The sequence below is a fragment of the Syngnathus floridae genome, chromosome 1, assembly GCF_059516105.1.
Source record: "Syngnathus floridae isolate MCC-2025c chromosome 1, RoL_Sflo_1.0, whole genome shotgun sequence".
Taxonomy (NCBI): Eukaryota; Metazoa; Chordata; class Actinopteri; order Syngnathiformes; family Syngnathidae; genus Syngnathus; species Syngnathus floridae.
In genome coordinates this window covers 16193097-16219937 of record NC_142413.1, presented here as the reverse complement: position 1 = coordinate 16219937, position 26841 = coordinate 16193097, and the positions used below count along the sequence as shown (strand labels likewise).

General features: G+C 40.8%; 1 protein-coding gene across 1 annotated transcript in view; it reads left to right on the top strand.

Moving 5' to 3' along the window:
* The window catches only part of neil3 (nei-like DNA glycosylase 3), a 72718-nt gene extending 46769 nt beyond the window's left edge, over window positions 1-25949 (top strand). Inside the window, exon 13 of the transcript XR_015859042.1 lies at window positions 25618-25949. The gene's annotated coding sequence lies outside the window, so the exon portion shown is untranslated. The remainder of the gene's footprint in view (window positions 1-25617) is intronic.
* The last annotated feature ends 892 nt before the right edge of the window (window positions 25950-26841 follow it).

Here is a 26841-nt window from a genome sequence, read left to right as displayed (position 1 = left end):
AAACACATTGCATCGTAGCCAGAGTGTATTGTATTAAATAAAAATTCACGTGAATTGTATTGCGTCATCACAGCATCATTTGCAGTGAACATTAAAGCATCACCATAGGAGTGATTCGTACCACATATTATCGAAGTAAATTGTATCAAATTATATCTCGACTGACATGGTAATTGAAGTGAAGTGTGTAGGATGAACCAAACAACAGTGAGCTTTGTTTCATCTTCTCCTTTTAATCCATTATCAAATGTTTATCTTGCTTTTGTACCAGACTGCACTTAAAATCTTTTGAGCAGTTCCAAGAACCATTAAAAGCAAAGTGCGAAAAGTAGTCAACTGCCTTCGTCAGGGTGCAATGGTTTGTTATTGGGATGGGTTCCCTCAAAGCGCTTGTAGCATTTACACATTCAGAACATCAGTGACTCTTTTTTGGGCCCTTGGAAGACATGCAAAGCAGTTACCTTGGAGACCAATAATTAGCCCGGTGGGGCACATTAGTGCCGATTGTGGCTTCAGGAACAGGAACGGCTTCCCACTGTACCACTATTTCTGAAAGCAAGTTGAGTGGCCTTGATAGTCCTCGTTAGTTGGCCTCATGCGGGTCCAAAGCAGCCCTGCCAACAGTGACTTGGCGACGCGGCTAATGAGGCCCGAGGCTGCTCGCAAAATGTCCATTTTTAGGATTAAGAGGCATTACTCCATGTTATCGGCACCTTTTTGGTCCTTGAGGAGTTCAAACTGTAATGTTGGAGATGACTAATTAGTGCTGTGAGGTGCATTGGTGCGGGTTGTACCTTGCGGGGAAGAAATGGATTTGGGCTCCGCCTCTATATCTGCATGTTTGACTGAGAACACGAGAAAAAATGAACTGATTTGCTTTGATGTGGTAAAGGTGTCGACCGACTGTTGACATATACATATGTCCATTATAACATTTTTCATTGAACACTCGATACAGTGGTTCACTGTTCATGAATGTAGCTAATTACGTTGTTTTTCTCTAATCTATCCCTTGCTGTTTGCTTAACCTATAATGTATTTTTGTGCTCTTGTTTTTAAACACTGTAAAATGACACAAGATGGTGTCAAAGCCCTGGCTATTGGGAAGTGGGTAATTGATGGAAAGGAAGTACTGTATTGTTGATTTGGTACATATCAATTGAGAGACTAAAATCTTTGTATGTGGGGGGGATCAGCGAATTTTTGCATGTGTTGTCAGTTGACGTGACAGAGTGTGCACACGATCTTCCTGTGCATTCGTCCTGTGCATTTTTCAGTCATCTGTAAAGGCAATATAGTGAATGGTTCTGTATTGTAATTGGAGTGAATCACTTTTGATTGTAATGAGAGCAAATCATGAATTGTAATTTGAGTGAACCATATTGTAATTGGAATGAATAGCATGAAGTAAATAATATTTTAGGGAAAATACAATGAATTGCATTCTGTTGTAATTTCTTGTGTACTAAATTGTACCAAATTTAGAGTGCTTTGCATCGTAAAGAGAGTGAATCTTACTGCATCAGAATTGAAGTGGATTACATTATATTATGATCGGTGTGAATTGTGTCGGTTGTGTCATGTTCAAGTAAAAAAAGTATTGCATTCTAGTCGGAGTAAAATGTTTTGGCACTGTAATCTAAGTGGAAGGCATTGTTATTGGAGTGAATAGTATCACAATCACAGTGAATTGCTTCGTCGATTGACTAAATTCGTATATAATTGGGCTAAATGGTACACTAGAATTAGAGTAAATTATATTACAGTGCATCATATTTGTAGTAACTTTCATGTCATCACAATTAGAGTGAACCTAATTGTAACTGGGGTAGATTTTATTGTATTGACAATATGGTACGGCTGTCAGTAAATTAATCTACTGTTGGTATTGCTTAAACTCCTTTGTTGCTTCAACGGCATAGCAGCATAAGTGGACATGAAGTTCCTTTTGAATGAAATCATGAATTTAGCATGAATCATCTCCTCTGAATGCTCATCAAGGAAGATTCACGCCATCACAAGTTTTTATGGTGAATGTTTCTAGCTTGGCTGTTACTCTCCCTTCATAGCTCCACCAAGGATAAATCACACTTCTTTTCTTCCATCTTTGTTTCTGTCACCCTCTGCTCCTGCACCGTTTACATTTCCCAGCCTCTTAATCATTCATTCCGATTCAAGACCTTCCGAGTGGAAGTGTGTCCCTTGAGCTGGGGGAGGTTACTTGATCCCTTAGCTGGATGGTGTGAATGCGTGCTAATTAAACTCAAATAGTCGTTACCGGGACATTGCCTGTCTTTACAAAAGTATTTGGGTTCATACACTGAAATGATGATTTGCAAGACTTTGGAAAGCATGTTTCAGCAGTGAAACATAAACAAATGTGGACAATAAAAGTGGGCTCGCTCACTGAAGCCAAAGTGACCCTTTAATAATAATGGTGTAACATACTTTTGACATAAAATATACTTCTATAATGTCAGATACATTCAGCCAAGTGTAAAGTAGACAAAAATGTCTATAGATATCCACCAATACATATGCAAATACTTACATATAGATATGTAGGCGAGGTACACTTGAACTGGTCGCCAGCCAATAGCAGGGCACATATATGTACATGAACAACCATTCACACTCAAAATCACACCTACGGACAATTTAAACTGCCTTGCATATGTTTGGAATATGGGAGGCGTGCTAATCAGTGCTACACTGCCGTAGATAGATATATTTAAACTGTGTGTATACTATATATACTATCATCGGTTTGTAGAAGCAGGATGTTATCGGTTAGTTGTAGTAAAAAACAGTTATCGGGCATCGCTACTACATCTGTGCTAAAAATGTCCACAAGTACAAGGTCAGACTTTTCCAGGTCGAATGTAACAATGCTGGTGGTGGAAATGCTTCACCGGTTATAAAATGCCATACACTATGCTCTTCTGGTTGCCAAGCAACTAATGTGAATAAAAATAGGCACTTTCCGGCACTATATCTTCAAGAAAAATTTTACAACAATATCAGCCCACTTAAAGTTTATTTCATGGAGGCAAACACCACAGTCGCCATTAGCGCAAGCGATCGCCAATGCTAAGTGATGGTGATTAAGTGCCTCTGTTAATGGAACCTTTCATGGTGCAATTACCAACATGTGAAATACGTTTTTTTAAAGGTCATACATACCTCCTGTTGAATTTGAAGAGCCATCATAAACATACAGTACATAGGATGTTCTTTCTTTCGGCAAATCACTATTCTTATTCTTATTCTTATTGTTTTAGTAATGCCCTTTTGCTTTGTTACCAAATTTAGTTTTCATGGAGTTTGTGCGTATCATCCATCCATCCATCCATCCATCCATCCATCCATCCATCCATCCATCCATCCATCCATCCATCCATCCATCCATCCATCCATCCATCCATCCATCCATCCATCCATCCATCCATCCATCCAGCCATCCAGCCATCCAGCCATCCATCCATCCATCTACAAAAAATAATAAGAGCATCTGTCTATTTCACGGCCTACTTGCACTTAGCCTGTGAAGACGTGTTGACATTGTGCTCTGTCATTATGCCACCAGCGTTGGCCAGGGGAGCCTCCCGATGAATTAACCCGCTACTCTCTCAGCCGTGTCTGCCCGCCATGAATTTATCATGAGAAAAATGTCAGCTGAGTGACAGCAGCAGCAGTTAGTGTGGCAGTGACTTCTTTTTCCAGAACACTTTTGTCTTCATTGGAGGCTCTAGAGTTGGAAAACAAACATAAAGCTATAAATGTACAGCCACCCCCTAAAAAAAACATTTTATTTGGTACATATGCACAAGATCCAATACGAGAGTTGTATCAATGATTCAGTCTTTACCAACATAATGCAAGTGTAGGATTATTTTACAAAATGTTCCCTCTACTATGGTTCGTAGTAGTGCACGAATGTTCTCGGAACATACTAAGTACAGTTCCTTATCAAATAACGACTTCAAAATTTTTGCGAGAATGAGACGTGGGCAAAGAAGTAAATCATTCCATTTTGTTTGGGGGTTGGTTCAAGGATCCACTGCAACAACATGTTTTGTTCGGCTTATTCTTCCATTTCTCTGTGAAGGATGCATGACTCTTAATGGTAAAATTCCAGAAAGATTGTTTGGCCTTGAAGGAGTCACGTGTTCTATTGAATGTCCTTTTTTTTTTAAATTCAGCAGAATGATAATTTTCTGTTCACACACACACACACACACACACACACACACACACACACACACACACACACACACACACACACACACACACACACACACACACACGCATGTGTGTGTGTGTGTTTCGAACTTTTTTTGAGTGTGCATTAAATGTGCATGACAGCATGAGGAAGTGTAGTATATATATTTTTTTGAAGGCGCCGTCTTGAGTGGCAGCCTCCCAGCAGTGTTCTCGCTCTTTTCTCTCCTTTCCCCTTTATTTTCTCTTTCCTGCTTTCTCTTTGATTTTGTTTGTAATGTGGAGTTGGCCCGCAGCGATGTGTGGCCATGGTCGGGGCTCTCCCAAGATCAGCCGTCCATTCGGCGACACCGGTGCCTCTGACCGCACTTCGGTGTGTGCAGATTGGCTCGGAACGGCTGGATATTTTTCCTGTGCCATGACTGCCCGCATCGGTTGGGATCGGTGAGACTCAACGACAGCCGTCCTGCTCATCCGGCCAGTGCTGACTGAGTCCGGTTCCCACGCCTTGGCCCCACAGGGCGACCCCTGTGAGAAGTCCGCTCCCTCGTGCTCGTCGGAACCTGGATGTGGCCGATCTTTGTCGTGCCTGCCCCGTGGTGACGATGCACACCATCTGCATCACACGTTTGCCTGTTTTGTGGTGTTTTGACGATTCACAACCATGGTCCATTGGCTAGCAGTGTTGACTGCGAATCGCCCGCTGAACTGAACAGCGTTTACCCCAATTTGTGGACTCTGTGGAGGCTTTTTGTGTGTTTTGGGGTGTTCTTCTGGGTATTGAGGGGGGCTGTGTGGCGGACCTCAGGATAATCTACAACATTTACATCATTTACATTATTTAGGTCTCTCTCACCAGCTGGCCTGCAGTTACTTTTTTCCTTTGTCACAGCGTATTGTCTTAGTTGCTTTGCCTTTGATGACTCGTAATTTGTCGCGCTATTGGTTTTCTTTTGTGGCGCCGTTTCCAGAAGCCAATTGAGTTGCGCTCATGACATCAGTATTTTGTATACCTGCTCTGCGGTATAAATGCTACTAGAAACCCAAATTGTGCTTAAACAACCTATTCGTAGTGTGTGTCGTGATCAGCAATCCCGTGCAGGACGACCTGAGCCTCAGTCTGAGTAAAGCAGGTCGTCATGGACGTATGCCAAAACTCCGGCAACTTGAGAACATTGCTTGTAGCCATGCTTGATACAGCCGCTGAAACTTCAGTACTGATCACCAGTGTGGTGCCGAAGGATAGGAGACGTAGGAGGTGTGTCGCAAAAGACTTAACTAAACATCTCGTGAACGAGGAATACGAACAGCCACACAGAAGTGTGTCACAACAAACAACACGTTCCCAACACACCCTTAAACCCTAAGTTCCCTGGGGGAATTCTGTATGCCACAAAAAGATTGAATCCATTAGGGACGAGATCAAGAATACCATTCCAATCGCTCAGTCGAGACCGCCGTTTACCAGCGCTGATGATCATGCAATAACCCTCTCAAATTTTAAAAGCGTGTCCCTTGAAAGGCTTACACAATTGGTTAGTGCGGCTAAACAAACAACATGTTTACTCGACCCGCTTCCAGCCAAACTACTTAAAGAATTATTTCAAACTTTAGGACCGTCCGTCTTAAATATAATCAATCTGTCTGTCTCTGGGATAGTGCCAACAGCCTTTAAAACTGCTATCATTAAACCGTTACTTAAGCGACCAAATCTTGACCCGGAGTGTCTCAGTAATTATAGGCCAGTTTCAAACCTCCCATTCATAGTAAAACTTCTTGAAAAAGTAGTAGCGCAGCAGCTTATTGATTACATGGTCGCCAATAATCGATATGACTCTTTTCAATCTGGTTCTAGAGCTAATCATTCCACTGAGACAGCACTTGCTAAAGTGACTAATGATCTCCTCATAGCTATGGATTCAAACACTTCATCTGTATTGTTACTACTCGATCTTAGTGCTGCCTTCGACACTGTAGACTTTGATATTTTATTAGGGCGTCTTAAAAGTTGTGTTGGTATTTCAGGGTCAGCACTGGGCTGGTTCTATTCCTATCTATCAGACAAGACGCACTAAGTGGTCCATGGCAATACGTCCTCTGAGCTCTATAATGTTACGTGTGTTGTTGTCCCACAGGGATCGGTTCTCGGACTAATTTTATTTAATATTTATATGATTCCGCTTGGGGACATAATACGTAAATATAATATTAGTTTTCAATGCTACGTGGATGACACCCAATTATATATGCCGTTATCGATGACAGATCCACGGGATTGTTGTAATCTTGAGGCGTGCCTTGCGGAGATCAAACAATGGATGTCTCTCAACTTCCTTCGTCTTAACCCGGATAAAACTGAGATGTTGATAATTGGTCCAACTCGTTCTCAACACTTATTTAAGGAAACCACTATAACTATAGATAACCGTACTATCACTCAGAGCGATACTGTAACTAATCTCAGGGTAATATTTGACCAAACACTCTCCTTTCAAAAGCACATTAAGAATATAACCAGAATTGCGTTTTTTCACTTTCGTAATATGGCTAAGATTCGTCCGATCCTCTCGACCGATGATGCGGAAACTATTATACATGCGTTCGTCACGTCCCGCCTGGACTACTGTAATGTATTATTTTCTGGTCTTCCTAAGTTCCGCATCAAAAGTCTACAGTTAGTACAAAATGATGCTGCGAGGCTGCTCTCACGGACAAGAAAATTTTACCACATTACCCCAATATTAGCCAATTTACATTGGCTTACGGTCCATTTAAGATGTGACTTCAAGGTTCTTCTATTAACCTATAAATAACTGCATGGCTTAGCGCCTTCATATCTCGTTGACCTAGTTGTTCCTTATGTTCCGTCTCGTAACCTTCGTTCGCAAAACGCTAGTCTTTTAGTGACACCGAAGGCCAAGAAAATGTCTGCAGGGTCTAGAGCATTTTCTATTCGGGCTCCAGAGCTTTGGAATGCCCTACCAATGGATATTAGAACTGCTACCTCAGTAGAAACATTCAAGACACGTTTAAAGACACATTTCTATGATATGGCCTTTAATTAACCTGTAGTGGCCGATTCGGCTGGAGTTTATTTTCACTCCCTCTCCCCACCCCACCCCGGCTGGGGAGGTGGTTAGGTGGCACCCAAGCTGACAGTGGCTATCTGGATTCTCACGGACCAATTCAGGATGAGCAGCTCAATCTCCTCGAAGACACTGCCAGGACAATCGAGGGCACCTCCGGCAGCTCTTCGCTTTGACTTGGACATCCACTTTTTCATTGATTTTCATATTATGTATTATGTGTGCCCCGTCTGCATCCATTGCAACCTGGTGATCCCGAAAGGGGGATCCTTCCATCTGTGGTCCCTTCTCAAGGTTTCTCATTTTCCCCTGGTAGGGTTTTTTTGAGTTTTTCCTTGCCCTTTTGGGAGCTTAAGATCAGGGGATGCCTTGAGAATAATTGTCAATTTTTGTCTATGTGAAGCCCTTTGAGACTGTTTGTGATTTAGGGCGATACAAATAAACTTGACTTGACTTGACTTGACACACATGCATCAATACCCTCCATCGAGTATACTCAGTTTATATGAATGTGTTAACGTGAGAAGCTCCAAGAATAGTCATCAGCGTCATCACCATGGGGTGTTATGATCTGTATTTTGAATTATTTTTATATGCAACACAATAGCGTATCTCCCAGAATTGGGATTAATAATCCACTAAATCCTACACTAAGAAATGCAGCGCTTCAATGGAGAACACTGCTCAATTGACATTTACTACATGTATTCTGACTACAATGGCTGCAAATAGTGCAGCCGAAAGCTTTTTTTTTTTTTTAATAGTATTGGATGCACTTCTGTCAAAATCCCTTTTTAGTGCCACTTTTTTTTAACATGGCAATGAGATTTTCCAAGGGTTTAACGCTCCCGAAAAGAGCTTTTCTTTCGGAGGCTCATCCGGCTTATCTTTGCAGACACCAGTGGAACCCACCGCCTCTTACCGCCTCCTTTGCAAGGCATCTCCACTCACTTCTTCCGCCTGTAAATATTGATCCGGCAGGGACGTAACAAGCAATTGATTATCCCCTTTGCAATCAGTGGCGCAGCTCAAAGTATAAACAAGTGAGATTTTCTGCTTCAATTAAGGCGATTATAGTTTACTCAGTAGAGGTGTTGTGGGGAGGGCCGTGTTAGTGGGCAAAGAAACAGGTGTTAATTCAATAGAGGCACCTGTATTTGTTGCACGTGAATATTACATTCAAACTGTTGGTGTAAGTAATGTCACTGACGGGCACTCATTTCGTGGACAAAGACTAAAAAAGTTTTTAACAAATGATGGACTGGAAGTGTTTTTTTTGTCCTTCCGTGTAACCGTCCCTTCTCGGTTCAAGTGCCAACTAACCTCTCAATCCGTCACTGATGGCCATTTCACTAATGACTGAGGCAAACAGAAACATGCTTCTGAGTCTCACGTGTGTAATCCCAAACACCAGGGGTGTCAAACTCTTTTTTTTCACGGGCCGCATTTTAGTCATAGCTTCTTTCGGATGGTCATTATGACTGTCAACCCAAATAAATGTATGAGCACCTCATATTATATACAGTAAAAGCTACAAAACAAACTGACAAATAACTCGTTTTCAAATCAGACGAGTAAAAACTGGTCAAATACAGGGCTGTGGACTCGGTCGGATTTTTGCACCGAGTCCGAGTCCGAGTCCGGCCTCTTGACCACCGAGTCCGAGTCCGAGTCCGGCTGTCCATTTTTTCTGTTAATTCCTGTGACTGCTTAGTCTTTATTCAAGGCTAACACATGACTCTTTCTGGATGCCATGATTATCCGAGGGACAAAATAGCTAATTATATATGCAGAACGAACGCAACTGATTTCACACTGGCTGGTTCAGCTTATATAGGATCCCTTGCTGAGAGCGCGGACGTAAAAGTGAGGCGACGTTCCAATCGGACGTCAGATTGATAACATTTTCCCTGCCCTACCGGAGTTGTGCTAGTTAATTAATTACACCATTATAGCTCAGACATTTATCTAAGCACAAATAATTAGTGAAGACCCCACAACTATCGAAACACATCAATGATATAAGCTGGGTGACATAATCGTCCTTGACATTGGTACACAATGTCAACATTAGCCTAAGTGCAACTCAACGTGGCCGCATTGATCGTAAGCAGGGCTGTGGACAGTATTCCTACGCGCATTCTCAGCAGCATGATGAAAATAAAATTGAACGTATTTTTTTCATTGTCGGACTCGGTGGACTCGGTCAAAATCAGCACCGAGTCCGAGTCTGGCAAAAATGACCGAATCCGACCGAGTCCGAGTCCCCGAGTCCGAGTCCACAGCCCTGGTCAAATATTTTAAAAAAATATATTAAAAGAGAAGACAATTTGCAATTCTAGTAATGACACACGGATTTGATGCACAATTTGTCTTCGTGGGCCACATAAAATGTGTGGCGGGCCATATCTGGCCCCTGGGCCTTGAGTTTGACACCTGTGCCAAACACACACACTGTTCAAAGTGAATGTGAATGTTATGTAGGACAGCTGTGCGCGTGTAACGTGTGTTTGCAGAGCAAGGTATGGAAGGAATGCGTGCGCCTGTGCGGGTGTGAATGAGCGGATTGGAACGAACATTGAGAGAATATTGAGTTGAGTGTAAGAAGCAAGAGAGCCAAATAAACTACGGCCGCAGTGTGACCCTGCAAGCAGTAACGGATGAAGTTTTAAGATTGCACATAAAAGTAAATGAATATTAGTCGCTGTAACAAAAGCATTCATATGATGTAACCAATAAGGCGTACAACTCCTGACATTCAAACATAAACATAAAACGAAACTAAACCCGAATGAATTTATTAAAAATTAAATTATTATTGTTATTATTATTATTATTATTAAATTATTAAAAACCTGCTCCACTCTCATAGCTTGAAGAGGACTAAAATATGAAACAAGTTTTAATATGGCGAACATCACAGTTAGCTGGTTTGATTCACATGAAAAATATAGCTACGGTAAATATATGCACTATTGAAGGTACGTTTTACAGCATATGAACAAAGTGACACCAGTCATTTACAGTAACATAAACAGAACATGATACTTATGCACGAGGCTTGGATTTCATCGAACTTTGATGAAATAGGCTTTAAGGAGCCATGTGTTTCAAACAGATGCTTGCAGATGTAGGGGCATTGTAAAAATATCCATTGTAGGAATCTGACGAGGACACGGTCAAAGAATCATGTCGTTCTCCCTCGAAACGCGAGAAGTCCTCTATCAAAGATATGACAGTAACTGGCCTAATAGATGGGCCTCTCTTTAAAGGAAAGGGACGAGAGAGCCGGCTCATCCAATGGCACGCAGACCTCGGATTTAAATAACTGTAATTGCCACAGGGAGAACGCGACGCTCAATTATATCCACTCCCCGCTGCTCCTGCTCTCTCTGCCGAAAAAAATACCACCCTCTTTTTAAAATGGATAAGTTCTTGATGGTGGAGTTAAACTTCCCACAACGGTTCTCTTTTTTGTTGAGGTTTATCATCAGAAACTCCGCGTTGGAATTTGGGTCATGGTAGTGTAAAGACAAAAAAAAAAAGATCCAGAGTTGGGAGTGTTGCTTTAAAAATCTATTCCAGTACAGTTAGTATTTAACTGTTGAAAATGTAGTTAGTAATGTACATACCATATTATCTAAGTAAAGTAAGTTGAGTACTTCATTATTATTATTATTCATTATTTATTACTAATTATTTTTGGATGACTCCAATACCAAATATGCTCATTAAGACATACTAAAACATCACTGCAATACATATATACTTGGTTGGACTTGACCCCATGAATATTTATTAATACATGATCTTTTTAGAATGCACGAGCAAGCCTGGGCACCAATGATAGTGTCTAATCTTTAAGTTGTGAAACTTTGCATTTTGAAGCCCCCCTACCCTATACTCAGAATCATAGTTTAGTTGCCGTGTACACTACAAACAAAAATAACATTCCTTTTAATTAAAATAAAATGCACACTATCTTGAAAATGCACATAAGCCAGAAAGACCTTACAGGCCATCCAGTTCAAGTCAAGTCTAATCTTTCGCAATTTTAGTCAAATAAATTGCGAGTCCGAAAGAAAGAATCTTTCGGTTCAGTTCATTTCCACACTGTAAAAAGTGGACAAAATATATCACAACAAACTACGTAAATTTATTCCCTTTTGCTAGAACCATAGTATGTACCAGTTGTGCTTAAGAGGTGGACTTGCCATTAGATTTGATCAGATTGTCACCAAATTTCAACCCTGTATACAATGCACAAGGATAACAATTACAGTTTTTGTTATTGTTTGTGGGCAAAGCATGGCGTCAAAGTTTGTTTACTATATGAATAAATAAGCAAATGGCTTCCACCCATCTCCCTTTTCAACAAGTCACGCCAAATGTTGTGTACTTGCTGAAATAAACAATGCAAATAAAAGAAAAAAACAACTCACCAACTCACAAAACCCTTGATCTGTTCCACAAGGTCAGAGTCACTTTCAGTTGGAAAGATGTCATTTGGGATGCATGTCTACGAGGAATAGACTCACAATATACTTTTAAAAAGCCTCCGCTAAAAAGACACAATCTACCCGTTTTGACAATTTCCAGAGGCCCTTCAAAGACAAATTTGCCTCTACAGATTTAGTCTGACTGTAACTAAATTTAAAACACGTATGCTAGACAGATGGCTGACACTAAATTACAAAAACGTGGGTACAGCGTGCCGAGATAGTTTGATGACTTGCTTAAACTACGACAATCTAATCATTTTAAACAGAAACAGGCGAGGTCTGCTTTTTAGTCAAGCATCTCATTAAAGTATTGTTTAGCAAAGAAATTGCACAAGTGATTCAACAAGTGCAATAATTGTTTGCAACTGTAAAAACAGTTCAGTCAATTGCAGGCAACAATGACATACAATATAAAACCTTTTGTCCTTTCAATTAAATTCCTATCACACGCAAATGGATTCTTATTCTCTAACAAATTGCAGTTGTTTTCTCACTGATTACGCTGATTAGAGAACAAGAAAGGACGGTGATGATGATAATGACAAATGTTTTAAAGGTATTAATGTCATGTGTCCGCTCCGGTCGGCTCCTCGGACAGTTCATTCTCTCAGCTCCTGCGCCTCTTGTCCTGTCATGCGCTGACTGCGCTCTCACACCTGCTTCCAGCTTATTAACTCACCTATATAAACCCTGCATCCCTGTCACTTTCTGTGAGATCGTCCCATGTTGCTCCCTGCTTGAACACTGGGCTAGTCACCGTGTGAGTCCTGTTGCCAACCTTGCTCGTTCGTCTGACCGCCCAATCCTGAAAGCCGCCTGCCCCGACCTCTTGCCTGTTCTCAACCACGATTCTGCCTCACGTACTGCCTGTCGGCTTGCCTGAGCTGCGACTTGCTCTGTCAGGTTTGATCATTCGCCCGTCCCCGACTACGAGATTGCCTTGTCCCTTGTCCCTGTGCACGATCCCAGCGCTGCTCCCGCTCACCAGTGACCAAGTTGCTTGTGTCCTCCTCTTCCCCAAGTCATAAATAAAAAAAAAAAGTGCTGCACTTGGTTGCCCTGACTCGTCCACTGACAATTAAAGCTTTTCCAAATGAACTAGAAAAAGTTCTTTTAAATTAGGTTAAATGATTATTGTTCATTTAAAAATGAACTGCAAACATGCTCTGTGTAAATGTTGACGAGCAGTTGGAGAGAACACTCACACTGTCATTTTGTTACAATGATTCCCAGCCCACAACCTTCTTGTTACACCCCCCCCCCCCCCCCCCCCTCCAAAAATTTGAGAAAATAGTTAACAAGGAACATTAGCACAAGGTAACTTTGTAGAAAAGCAAAACATACTATATTTATCTTAAAAAAGAAAAAAATGATGAAAAGAACCCCCAAAAGGCTCAGAGCAGTACTGGTGATATCAACAGTATTGCGGTGGCTCCTAAGGTTTCATTTATTTCTATTTATACTGCATATAATAATCCATTAATTATTTTTCTAATGTTCTATAATTTTACTAATAACACTTGCTGGTTGCTTCCACACCAGTTTCTTCCCCAAATACAGATGGCAATGTTTCCCCTGTATATAATACATTTACCAAGGGAGTTCAGAGACTATCAGTGGATTTATGTGAAAGCACGGCTTCATTTTTCCTTCTCTGCAACAAAAAATGAAATCCATAGACCTCCATTACGGCCCAGCTCTTATATCAAATGATTTTGCCCTGCAGAGGTAAACCTCCCCAACGCATGTGCAAAACTCGGGCGGGTTGCAGAGGTATTAAACAATTCCCTGTCCATATTAGGAACCTTGGTGTACTTTCGGCCCTGATGGAACATTCCTGCGTGCGTGCGTGCGTGCGTGCTTGTGTGTGCCTGCGTGCGTGTGTGTGTGCGTGTGTGTGTGTGTGTGTGTGTGTGTGTGTGTGCGTGCATGCGTGTACTCGTGTCTTGAGTGGATACTATCAATACTTCCATTACTCGATCGAAACTCGAATAATGAGACAGATACTTTAAAAACACTTTACATTTGAAACGTGCAATGAGAAAAACTAACATTTTTCATCTTTTATCATCACCCATCTGCTAAATGTGGTTCAAATCTGATAGCAATTGGAGAACATTTTTCATATCTATGCTCAAAATTAGCCCTAAAATGTTTTCTCCAGACCAAAATGGCAGACTTTTTTTGGGAGGGTCATGACTTCTTGAGACTTCTTTTTAGAGCTACTCGTGATGAATACGCTTACCAAATTCCAAAGTGGTGAAATAAAACTGACTGAACTTGAACTTGTGGCCTGACTTATTAGAGCTTTGTTTTCTTGGGGGTGAGCAAACTTCGCCACTATGCTTCACCCAAGCACAATTTGGAAAAAGCAACATTTTTTGTAATTTAAGATCACCCACCTGTCTAAACTACTATCTTTAAATTGTGTAGCAATTGGACAAGATCTGGAGGACAAAATTGTCATTGTGGGCCCCTTGAAATGTCCAAAAAGACTGCAAATTGCTGCTTTAAACCAAAATGCCTGTGTTGTCTCGGGCATGGCATCTTGTTTGTGTGTCTACTAATGACAGATGTGTCTGCCAGATTTTACGTTGCAATGTGATGCTCAACTCTGACCTGGTTTTATTGGAGTATAACATTTAGTAGTTTTTGGACAAAATCAGTCTTCGAGGGCTAATACATACTAATACTTTTAACATAAAGGGCAGACTTCTTGTTTCTTTTTGGGAATTGATTCTTGAAACTTTTTGAGGGGTCTACAATTATCGACATATCTACCAAATTTCATGTTCCCAAGTCAAACAGAATTTTGTGGGCTGAATTTTGGATTTCAGACCAATTGTTTTACTCCAATTGTTTTAACCCAATTGATTCCAAGATTTCTTCAGTGTGAGTATTAATCCAAAGCAAACAACGACAGCCACTCCATGTATTATTGATGAGCCGGCGCTCCGTGCCTTCGGAAAGCGGGTTTTGCATCTTTGTGCGGTAGCATCGAGAAATGTCATGTCTTCCACATTTTATTCTCCTTTTTGTGTTGCTGTACGTGAAGAGAAGCAATAGTGGTGACTTATTTTCTGAGCATGGCTTTCATGTTATAATGCCCCTTTGGAACTAATTTGCTCTATTACTGACAACAAAATGCTTTTAATGTAAATGAAGCCCTTTTTAAAATCTGTATTGAGGGTACCTATGGGTACAATTGCCTGCTAAAGTCTCGTGATAATGTCCCATTGTAACACACATCCGAGTTACTGAAGACAAGTTTTTAGAGCAAATGAAACCGTTTCAGGTTTTTTAATTACTTAAATGCAATATCCTAAGTTGTCATGTGATAATCTCGTGTTAGAACCTATTTCTCAATGACTGCAAAATGTATATTTAAAGCAAATGAAATCATTTTCTAAAGAATTGTTTTAATAATTGCTTTTTTAGATTATTGTATTTTCACAGTATTGCTAACTTAATGCACTTGATAAGATCCCAGTGTGACTCACTTTCCCATGACTGACGATAAAAAAAATTTTTTTGGGTCCAAATGAAGCTGCTTAATTTTTTTTTGTGATAGTTTTTTAATAGTTTTCTAAGGGTTATTAATTTAGCTAGTTGCAGCTTTTTGTAAATTATGTGATAGTATTTCTTCACTTTTGAACAACAGGCAAATGCTTTTAGTCTTTTTTTTTTGCTATGGCTTTTTTCATTTTTTTTAAACATTTTTGTTGTTCTAGTCAATCTTGTGCAATTTGCACGACAACAACCCTACTAAACATTTTTGATAGCTCCTAAATCAGTCAGTAACTGATGATAAAATATCACATTTTTATTTTTATCTTAATAAAATCATATTACCAGTAAAGACATGCAAATCTTGCAACACTCGCAAATTCATACGTACCTCTGAAATAGCACCAGCTGTTTAGCTGTCTGCTATTGTGTGAATGCAAAATGGCTGCCGGATCCTGACACTTGAGATCGCAGATCTCGCTTGTGTAGTGCAACAACATAATAACGCTTTCTCCAGTTCCATTCATAGGCAAAAGCTGCTTGAGTGACAAAAAAGGACCATTTGTTAAAGCATCACACAACGGAACTCTAAGAATACTTGAGATAGATTTATTTTATTATTCATGGAAAACGCATCACAAGCAAATGGAAAACATTACAGAAATTTTATTTTTAGAAAACCTTGCAAATCATGAAACTTCATTTGAAACACACATTGGTAAAAACATTAGGCATCAACATTTTTAAAAATAAATAAATAAAAAATCTTTCATAGAAACTATTTTTATCTTGTGAATGATAATAGTCAGCAATTCACCCGTATCAGTGAAATGAATTGGTTTTCAAAAGGAAAATCAGCGGGGTATGTCTTCACTGACCAATTTATATGAAAATCAGCCCTATTTGTATTATTAAAATTTTGGTAAACTTGATTTCAAACTTACATTTTCAACAATTTCCTTTTAAATTCTCTTGGCAATGTCTCATTGAACTCATTATTAGAATATTATTTTCGGACTAAATTCCTCTGTCTCATTATATGTAACTCATTTCTACTGACAGCAACAAAATGTTTTTTTAGTAAATTGAAACATTTTAAAATCTTTTTTGGTTCATTGTTAATCATCTCCGCCATCAGAGATGTGATGATGGTGCATCTCAATGAGTCGCACGAGGCCCTAATGGAGCAAAGTGAGAGTGAGGTGGGCGGGGGAATTAGATTCCATTTGGTGAACACCCCCCCCCTCCGAATTGTTATTTTTGGTCAGATAACATGTCGCTCGCGCGCTCGTGCAGTATGTCATCAATCCTTTGGGGATGGTAGGCGGGTGCAGCGCTCCCTCCACACAGCCGCTGTGCACAAAATGGAATAAATGTGACACTGGAGGGATGCGGCTATCATTACCTTGATGAATTACGGAAGGGATAACGATTATGGAAATTGTCATCGACTGATCATTCGTCTCAATTTATTGCTCGGGTTCCTGGGGCCGACTGAGATGTTATCGCGTCGATAGCGGCGGTGTGCTCTCAAAATGGCCGACGTCCGCTCCATAAGGTGAAAGGGCAATGTCATTGGAAAGCTGTCACAGCGCTGGAGTGCGCAGGAAGACGCCGATCAAGAGCGCAGAGGATGTGCTCTTAAAACATGGCTGTAAATCGCTAACAACAAGTCACCGTTTAGGGCGGTGATAAAACTAACAAAATCGTTCGGAGGACAATTACGGATTGACAGTGACAGACGATGAGAGTGGTGCGTCTTCTAATATGACCTCATCCTCTTCAAGGATCCAACACTGGGGATCTTCATTCTACTACGATTAAATCACTGGCGAAGATCAACTAGTAGCAAACACGAAAAAGTTAAATGATCTCCGCTATTATGCATTAATATTACTTTTAAACAGTTTGAGTGCGTGCGCGTGTGTACATAGTGTATACTATATATACGTATATATATATGTATATATCCCGACAGTGTTTTAATGGTCTTTTGTGTTTGCTAATTGCGTTTAGAAGGCTAATGGATAAGGGAATGTGCCCTAGTCAATCAAAGATTTCTTCCGAACAACCAATCAGAGGATGTAAAAATGCTGACAACTTCAAGGGCCAGCACTCTGGCCTTGTTTAAAATACATTGGGCAACACGACCATGGACCAATTAGATTCGCATGGCAACACATGGAGGCCGAAATCTGATTGGACAAAATATGCAACATCCAAATGCATGCAGCTCTCAGTGCAGTGCAGTCAAGAGAAACTAATAATGAATAGACAAGTGGAAATAAATTCATGGAGCAGATATTGGTCATAGAACAATAATCCCTACTATTTACTGTATGACTAAAGTAGAGCGGAAGCGCAACATTTAAAGTGTATTTGCACGTCTTCTACCTCTGTCCTTGTGGCAGGTATTATACAAAAGCAATTAAGTTCTTCCAAAGAATGCAGGAAGACATATTTGGCCTAATAGAAGAACCACTCACTTCTCCATAAAACATCGGCAGAAGAATTAGTGGCCATGCAGCTCCGATGTGGGAGAAATTAAAAATCAATGAGTCAAATTACGGTGCGGGATACAAAGGGATGCGCCTTACGCACACAACATCATCAACATCGCCGCTGCTGGCTAAATGTGTCCTGAAAGAACTCACAGCGACGGCAGGTAATTTGTGGCGGTGTTCCGAGGAGAGCGCTTCATCGGAATATTGCTGCTAACATGGCCGCCACGCCTTGGGGGAGCTTATTAGCACGCCGGCTAACTTTTGTTAGTTATCATAACGCACAATAAAGGCTGTGAGACATTGGGAGTGTGATTAAACCCTTGACATTCATGATTTGCAGAGCAGCGGCCGAAATTGCTTAAGCCATCGGAGAGCATAAATCACGGCCGTGTCAACCGCCCTCATTAGGATTCAATTTATGAAAACGATGCTGGATATTAAGATTTGCTGAACTCAATGATGGAGGGGCTGTGATAGGAGAAGCCCCTCTAGAGGCTCCTCTAATCGCTGCATCCCGAGTGCGGGGCGGCCTAATGGAGGACATATCTCTTCATTAGCCAGCACCCGGCGAGTATAGTAGCGTTCGCTCAGCCCGTGATGAACACGCTCGCCTCGTCTTCTTTGAGCACACGCCAAAAGAAACAAAAGTTGCCCACTTTTAACCGAGCCCTCTTGGAATCAACGTTATTGCTGCCGCTGAGTGCAATAAGCGGCAAGGGAGCACATAATGGAGCCACTTAGCAAGCATTACAGCAACGCTGCATGATTGCTACGGGCTGACTTTGGATTGTCAGTCAGATTGATTTGCAAGGTTTGCCTGATAATATCACAAACATCAGGGGAATGACACTGGCTAATAGAAGAAGTACTAGTACCAGGTAGTACCAACTAATAGAACTGTCAATACAGGAGTAACTGCACTGGGTAATCGTACTAGATTATGCATAGTAATACCAGGAGTATGAAGGAATAGAACCAGGTAATGCCAGTAGTCGCACAAAATAGTATGAGGTAATATACCAGGAGTACCAGGTAATGGTGCCAGGCAGTGCCAGAAGTGCCAGAGAATAATAGCAGGGAGTGTTGTTGCCAGGTAGCATTTGGATAACACCAGGTACTAAATAGTATCAATTAATGCCAGGTGTCTGAGGATGCAGTAGTTTCCAAGTGACATTCCTTTTTCCTCATGGCTATGAGTCCTCAAATAAACATAATGTGCATTGTCGCGGTTGTCGTCCAGCACCAGGTTGCAGTTTTCCGTCCGTGTGAAGGTGTGGGTGGGGCTCAATGCGGTTTTGTTCTCCTTTTTGAAAATGCTCATTTCCACATGAAAAGAGCACTTCTGTCCAAACCCCTTACACAGAAAGTCGGCAGCCTTTACAGTGCTGCTGTAATACAGCCGAGTGCACCGCCCATTGTCCGCCTGCCTGCCTTTTAAACACGCAGACCAGACGCGACACGCTCAAACTTAAATGTACTTTTCTTTGGCCTCCATTAAATCCTGTTTCTCGCGCCAAAGCCAGGAAACACTCTTCTTTTAATCTAACCTTTATTGGATTACGTGACATGTGAATGAGAAGAGCTTCAGGCTGCTTACTGTATGCATTTGTGTATCTGACGTCGCCGTCTCTTCTCGGCTGCAGACACCGCACCCCCCCAGTCAACCATTATGAGCCAGATACATATCCGGCAAACATTTGAGGACAAAAGCCTGGAAATGAGGAAAACAAATATGCCATCTGTGCTTTAGGGTAGGAAAATGTGGTTATCCTAGGTTAGCATGTATGGTGTGTCCTTGTTTTGTACAATGCATTAGTATACTCCACAGTCGCAACTTGACTGGAGTGGCCCCTCTTCTCTTTTTTCGGAATACATTTTCGATACAGTACAGGAAACTGAGTTATAGTTTTGTCTTTTGTTTTACATTTGTTTCATTAATAGATGATTTCTTAAAATAGAGCTTAGGGCACAAATGAATGAGCCCTGTGAGTTCTATCTCCCAACAAGTGGTGCTTCCACAATATTATTTCCTTTGTTTGTGTGAACATCAAATGTATTGCGTTACCTCATGATTTTTATCCAGTCTGTTGTTTGTTTAGTATGTGTCTTTGGTGACCTTGCTGACTTTTTTTTAATCTGCCTTATGGTGAAGATACCTCTGCCCCAGGTCGCTAAGGAACAACAATTTTGATTGTGGCTATAATATGGATATTAGTTGCTTGAGTGTCCGTTCTGTATAATAAGAGAAAACAATATGCTACATCACAATATCAGCTTGTGTAAATGTGTCCTTCTTTTCCAAGTGCATGCATGTTTAAAAAAAATCAATCGGGCTCAAGCAATATCCCCCAGCTGTTGGTGCCCCGCAGTGAGTGCGGATTAGGCAAAAAGCTCTCATGTACTTCTGCGCTTTTTTTGTCTTGAAGAAAAGACGTCCTACAGAGCCCTGATTACCAGACGGAAATTGAAGTCCACTTCCCGGGATATATTGTGATTCTGTGTCTCGGTGATTGCTCCACAAAATGGCACCTTTTTTCTTTTTGTGTTGCATATTGCGTACTGGCCTGGCCACTGACTCTCTTGAGAGGGAGAAAAAAAGCTGCCTGTTCCTCGCCGAAGATTCCAGCTGCCAACACGTCCAACGTGCTGGCTGACCCCCCGAGGGACGAATTCATGCTTGCAAGTGCATAATTTTGTAACGTGGCCTCTTTTATGAAACATTCTCAGGTCTAGATGTATACCACCACATAAGTAGCCTCAGATTTTATATTTCCATAAGACAAAAAAAAAAAAAAAAAAACATAACAATATACAGTTCAAACAAAAAATAGCTGTGCCTTTAGCTCTTGGTGCCACAGCGGTAGACTCTGCAGTCTATGGTTAACATGGGATTTTTTTGTGATTGTTTATGTAGTTGTTCAGAGCATCCATAAAGTGACATGCATGCGTGCAAAACACAAAATCTGTGCCACTGTGTTCATGGCAGTAAATATGACCCCTAATGTAGGTCTAAGTGCTTGAAATAACCACATTTTGTTTTTGCCACTGGCTGTTTTCTGCTCCTCTGTCTACCCTTGCTTTTCACGCCGTCTGTTTTGTGACGTTTGTTGCATTTTGATAATGTACAGTGTAGGTTGGATGAGCCAGACCTGAACGTCCAAATGGCAGTTGTATCTGATACAGATCTAAATATCCACATCATAATCCAAAAGGATTATTCAAATTAAAAAAAAAAACTAAATTCAAAAGGAATTTTAAAAAAAAAAGAAAAAAACAACATACTGGTACAGTTGACCACCTCCACGCCATCAACCTCATGGATGCATGGGAGTTTGCCCAACTAGTCTACATGTGTTTTGCGGACTTGGAGAAGGCATTCGACCACGTCGACGGTACAACTGGTGTCCGAGTTAGGTCCTGGAAGTTGGATTCATTTCCAGTGAGGGTCGGACTCATTGAGTCGGTTCATATTCTTTATGGACAGAATTTTCAAATTCAGCCTTGACGTTGAGGGCGTCAATTTACCGGTCGACCTACCGTAATTTCCGGACTATAAGTCGCGTTTTTTTTCATAGTTTGGGTGGAGGGGCGACTTATACTCAGGAGCGACTTATATATGTTTTTTTTCCACAAATTTTTACTTGATCATTAAGACATCACTTAAAAGTATAGTTGACCACTTCCCATGTTATTTTTAGTATAGTTGATCACTTAACATGCTTTTATATCTTTATCTTGAACATATTCAAAATATAAAAAATAGAGAAAACATCAAATAAAGCAATTAACACTTTAAAGCACCATATCCAAGTCCACTGTCTGTTTGCTCCTCTTATATTTATTATAATTATTTATTGTTATTTGTTTATTTATCATTTATTCAACACTCTTATTTATTCATTGTTTATGCCTTCTTGGTTTTTTTTGTGTTGCTTGTATGCATATGTGTACTATCTCACCGAGGGATAGTGGGAACGTATTTTCAATCTCTTTGTGTGTTTTGGTATATGAAAAAAAAAAATCGACAATAAAGCAGACTTTGTCTTTGATAAAACAACCAAATAAACAAAACAAAAAACTACATCTGAAAAAAATGATATTTTCAGACGAAACTGGATGAGGGCGCTTTAAATTTCACCGTTGGCCGTGACTCATCAACTGGGTGGGCTTAAGAAAAATGGCACCAAAAAGAAAGTCATATTTTGCAAGTTACAAACTTCAAGTTGTAAAATATGCAGCTGAAAACAGTAATCGAGCAGCAGAAAGAAAGTTTGGAGAACCGTAATGTACCAATGGATTACTATTTCAAGTGACGTCAGTAGCATGGCGCGGCGGTTGTTTACATACAAACGTGCCCACATAAGGACTACCGGCCGGCATCATTAGCGGTGATCATTTCTAAGTGACACGGAGGACAAAGAGTTTAAAGGAATTAAGGATTTGGAGTGACATAGAAGGTTTGAAAAACTATTATGGCTTTTACGCACGCCCGGTCCTACTCTACGGAGTCGGGGGCCGGCGCTCGGCCGAGTGGCTGTCCGCGAACGGTGCATGGGGCTCGGACATGGCCATTACGCACGCCCGGTCCTCTGCCATGGAGCTCTCGTGTCTGGAAGTCCACGCCGGCACACGCTTGGAAGTTTGTTTTGTGGAATAAAGAGCCGTTTACCAAACCCACGTCTATCCTTGTACTTTGTTAACGCTACAATATAGTTATATACTAAATCTGTGGAATAAAGACGAGGCTGACGTCAGGGCGCACGCGCAGAGATGTTGACAAAGGACGAGGAATTTGATCGATGGATTTAATGGATTTAAAGTGCACGGATGGTTTGATAATATTATTGCTTATATTATAGTTATTTGAAATATAGTTTATCTATCGTTATATGAGCCTGTGGAATATTTTGAAGTGCAAGCGTCCTCAGCCGCGCGCAGCCATTGTTGACAAAAAACGATCGATGGATTTAATGAATTGGAGTGACACCGATGGTTTTATAAACATGTTATTTATGTAATGGTTGTCCTAAATCACTCTATATGTTACGTCAGGCCCGTTCCCAGCTCCTCATTTGTGTTTGTCGCGTTAGCATACCTATCGTTTAGCCTGTTGCTATCGTATCGAATGATCGATGGATTTAATGAATTGGAGTGACACCGATGGTTTTATAAACATGTTATTCATGTAATAGTTGTCCTTAATCACTCTATATGTTACATCAGGCCCGTTCTCAGCTCTTTGTTTGTGTTTGTCACGTTAGCATACCTATCGTTTAGCCTGTTGTTGCTATCGTTTAGCCTGTTGTTGCTCGTTCATGACTGTTTTTGGTGTGGGATTTTGTCGAATAAATTGCCCCCCAAAATGCGACTTATACTCCGGAGCGACTTATATATGTTTTTTTTCACTTTTTGGGGCATTTTATGGCTGGTGCGACTTATACTCCGGAGCGACTTATAGTCCGGAAAATACAATACTTCCCCACCCTCGCCTATGGTCTCGAGTTGTCAACTGGTTTTCTGTGTGAGGTAGTCAAGTTTCTCGAATGCAATGTTCAGACCAAATACGAAATGTTTATCTCGAGTTATATTGCGGGGTACGAACAGAACATAGCTTCATTTACTTGATGATTTTTTTTTTACATTATTTTATTTGTGCATTTATTTTTTTTCATTTTTATGTTGCACTCATTTTCATAGTTTAATTAATTTATTTTGTATTTATTTTACATGATTTTTCTTTGTATTTATACTACATTGTCTTGCGCTACATTTGGAGTTGCGACTGAATTCTTACACGAGCTGCTCTCTTTTAAAGTAGAAAAATAATTTTAAAAAATGGAGCTTGTGCAAATTCTTTTTGTCCTGTTAACCTTAAGCTAACCCTTTTGCATAGTCACATTGAAAATGTGAATATGTTGCCTGGTAACTAACTTTTATTGTGCAAGCAGTTGCTCTGCAAAAGCCCAAAATTCCCAATAAACGAATAGAAAACCTAAAATAGGGTGGCGACGGGGTCGATCTTCCTTCATTTGCTATCCTTGTGTATGTCCTTGATGGCTCAGCGAAGGACAAAGATTGATTGCGAGCCGCTCACTCGCCTTTCATGCAGATAATACATTTTGACGGAGGCCGGTTTTTTTATTTGATGTGATCCGGCTACAATGAGCAAACTCAAAGCGCCGAAAGGCAGCCGTTGCGCCTCTGGTGTCCTCGCTGATAACTTCATCGCCGCATGTGGTCCGACGTGGACTAAATTCAAGAATGGGATTAAACAAAAGTGAGGGAAGGGGAGGCGGTAGCGTTGGGGCCTCCCGTTGAGGTGCAGGGGCCCTCGGAACAGAAGCTGCAAGGTCTGTGATCTGCCGCTGCTATTCTTTGCCTCACATGTGAAAAGGCAAAACAGTCTTTCTGGGGGGATTAGCAGCCTGTTACTTTTGAAATGAATGAACGTGGCCTCTAAATGTTTTCATGTGACATCCATCTGACAAGACGGCGCGGCGCTCGTTTGTTTGCCTCCATCGCTGAGATAAGCACCGCGCAGTTGTGGGTCTATCACAGTGGATGAGAGTGTAGCCTCCACCCCTCCGCTTTCGAGTGGGTGTATGGTGCCTGACTGTTGTTTGTGTCAAATGGCAGTCCAGAATATCCATCCTTTTTTAAGTCATAGGAGGGGGTAATGGAGACTGCTCCCATTGGGGACCCCCTCGTTCTTCTGACAGTGAGACCTGGAGGGGCATGATCGGCAGGAATGCGCTCCCTCCTCCCGACCAGAACCCTGCGGTGCTATTGCAATATTGTTGAACCTTTGTGCTCGTGACTGATTTTGCATGACGAACACTAACGAAAGGGAAAAGATTTCCATCTTCAAATGTGAAGCATTGCACGATGAGGTACTCGGTCGTGGGGGAGTTAACGTCACATGCACGCCAAGTTTTCAGCATGTTGACGTGTACATAGAAATCTGAAAATCTGAGGCCTCCTCCCAGTGGGAGGTGCTTGAAGAGACTATCCTGGCTGGCCTGAGAATGTCTTAGGACGCCCCTAGAAAAGCTGGAAAAGGTTGCTGGGGTTTGGACTTCTCCAGTTAGGCCGGTGACCCATGAGATCTGTTGGCTATATTTCCTGACTGACAAAATGTTGGTCTTAATTAGACCAATGGAATCCATTCCAGCCAAAAGTTCAGCAATGAAAGCATCAACGTGTTTATCAACAGAAGCTGAGGTCTGTCTTGGTGATGGTGTGAAAGCCTGAGTGAATAATGTACGGGTGTTTTAATCAATATGCCGCTATCTGATTACCTCTGCATCCTTGTTCAAATTAGCCTGGTCTGCTGTTTGAAATTAAACACAAAGATAAGTTAGTTGTTTGATTTGACTTTTATTCACGACTGCAATTTTTTCCAGCATTATTGATTTTTAAAATTGTTTTTATTCAATGCCATTTTTATTTGGTGTTCATTCATAACTAGATTTTTTTTGTACTTTGTTTTACTTGGTATTCAGTATTATCTTATTTCATTCCCCCCACGGATTTTGTTTGATTTTAAAAGATAATTACTGTAATTTACATATTTTCAATCATTTATTCATAATCTTTTTTTGATAGTTTTTATGATCGTATTTGAAGATTTTGTGCAACATTCCTTGATCTTTATAACATTCATTTATTCATTTACTTATCATCTTTTATTGATACTTTTATTATTATCATTTCAAGATTTAGTGCAGCATTCCTTGATCTGTATGACTATTTTACTTGATTTATAACTATTTTATGTGCATTTGTTCCCTCATTCAGTTCCTGGACACAGTTGGCCCATCGCCATTACAATACATGATCTTAACGCTGCCCCGCACAGCCCGTCCGATATATCAGCGTTGCATTTGGACATTAATTCAAAGCAAATGTGATTTTTGCTTCAAGTGGCAAGTGCGCCTGCAGGAGGTCAGTGTGCTTGATGCGGATTAGGTTTCCTCGAGTGCAGAACATCAGATCAGACTGTCCTCAGCACTCGAAAGCCCCACGATAAAATCTTCAGCCATAGTTCTAATATATGCTCACATTTCTTTGTTGTCATATTAGACATTTGTTGTGCGTTTACTTGTTATTGCCAAACAGACTTTCCCTGTCTGCCTGTGAAAGGTGCTCATTGTCTTTATCTTTAGCCTTCCTCTCACGGTTTCATTAACACCTTAGATCACGCTGCATCTTTATTTATTTAATTAGTATTTTTTTGCATGCGTTGTCAGAGAAGAACAGGTGTCAAAACGAAGATGTGAAAGTTGGCCAATTAGCACGCAGCCAAACATATGCATGGCAAGTTGCATGCAAACAGTATGCCTACGCAACACCAGCGAGAAAAAAAACAAAGAAAAATGAGGTCACGAGAATTCTTTAATATTCTTTAGCACATTTAGCACCTTTTCATAAACCACCTCAACTCTAAAACTGCTCATATTTTGCACAGGTCTCTCCCATATGATTGCAAGTGATGTTTTTTTAGCAGATTAATTTCATTAATGTGTGCAGCCTCAATTCACTAATCCTTCCCCCTTCAAGGCCACACCCTTCATGAATGACTCCTTGCACAAAGCAAGCTAGGTTTTCATCGTTTGAGTTTCTATAATATACATTATACATTACATATTATATCGTTTGTTCAAGGATGTCAGGTTTTCAAAATAAAATAACAAAATAATAATCATAATAATTAGAAAAATTCAAAATAAAACCCAGCTGGGATAGGCTCCAGCACGCCCGCGACCCCTGTGGGGATAAAGTGGTACAGAAAATGGATGGGTGGATGGAAACCCAGCGCAACACAATGTAATTAGGCGGGAGAAAAATGATTGGCAACCCCGACCACGCGTGCGTCATCAAATGCGACGTGTGCATGGAGGAACGAACAAAGTGCAATGACACTTTCGTCGATGTAAACAAGCAGCCCCACTTACCCTTTCTTGTCAAACGGCAACAATAAGGTATCATCCTATGAGAGCATTCAGGGATTTTAGGAGACGT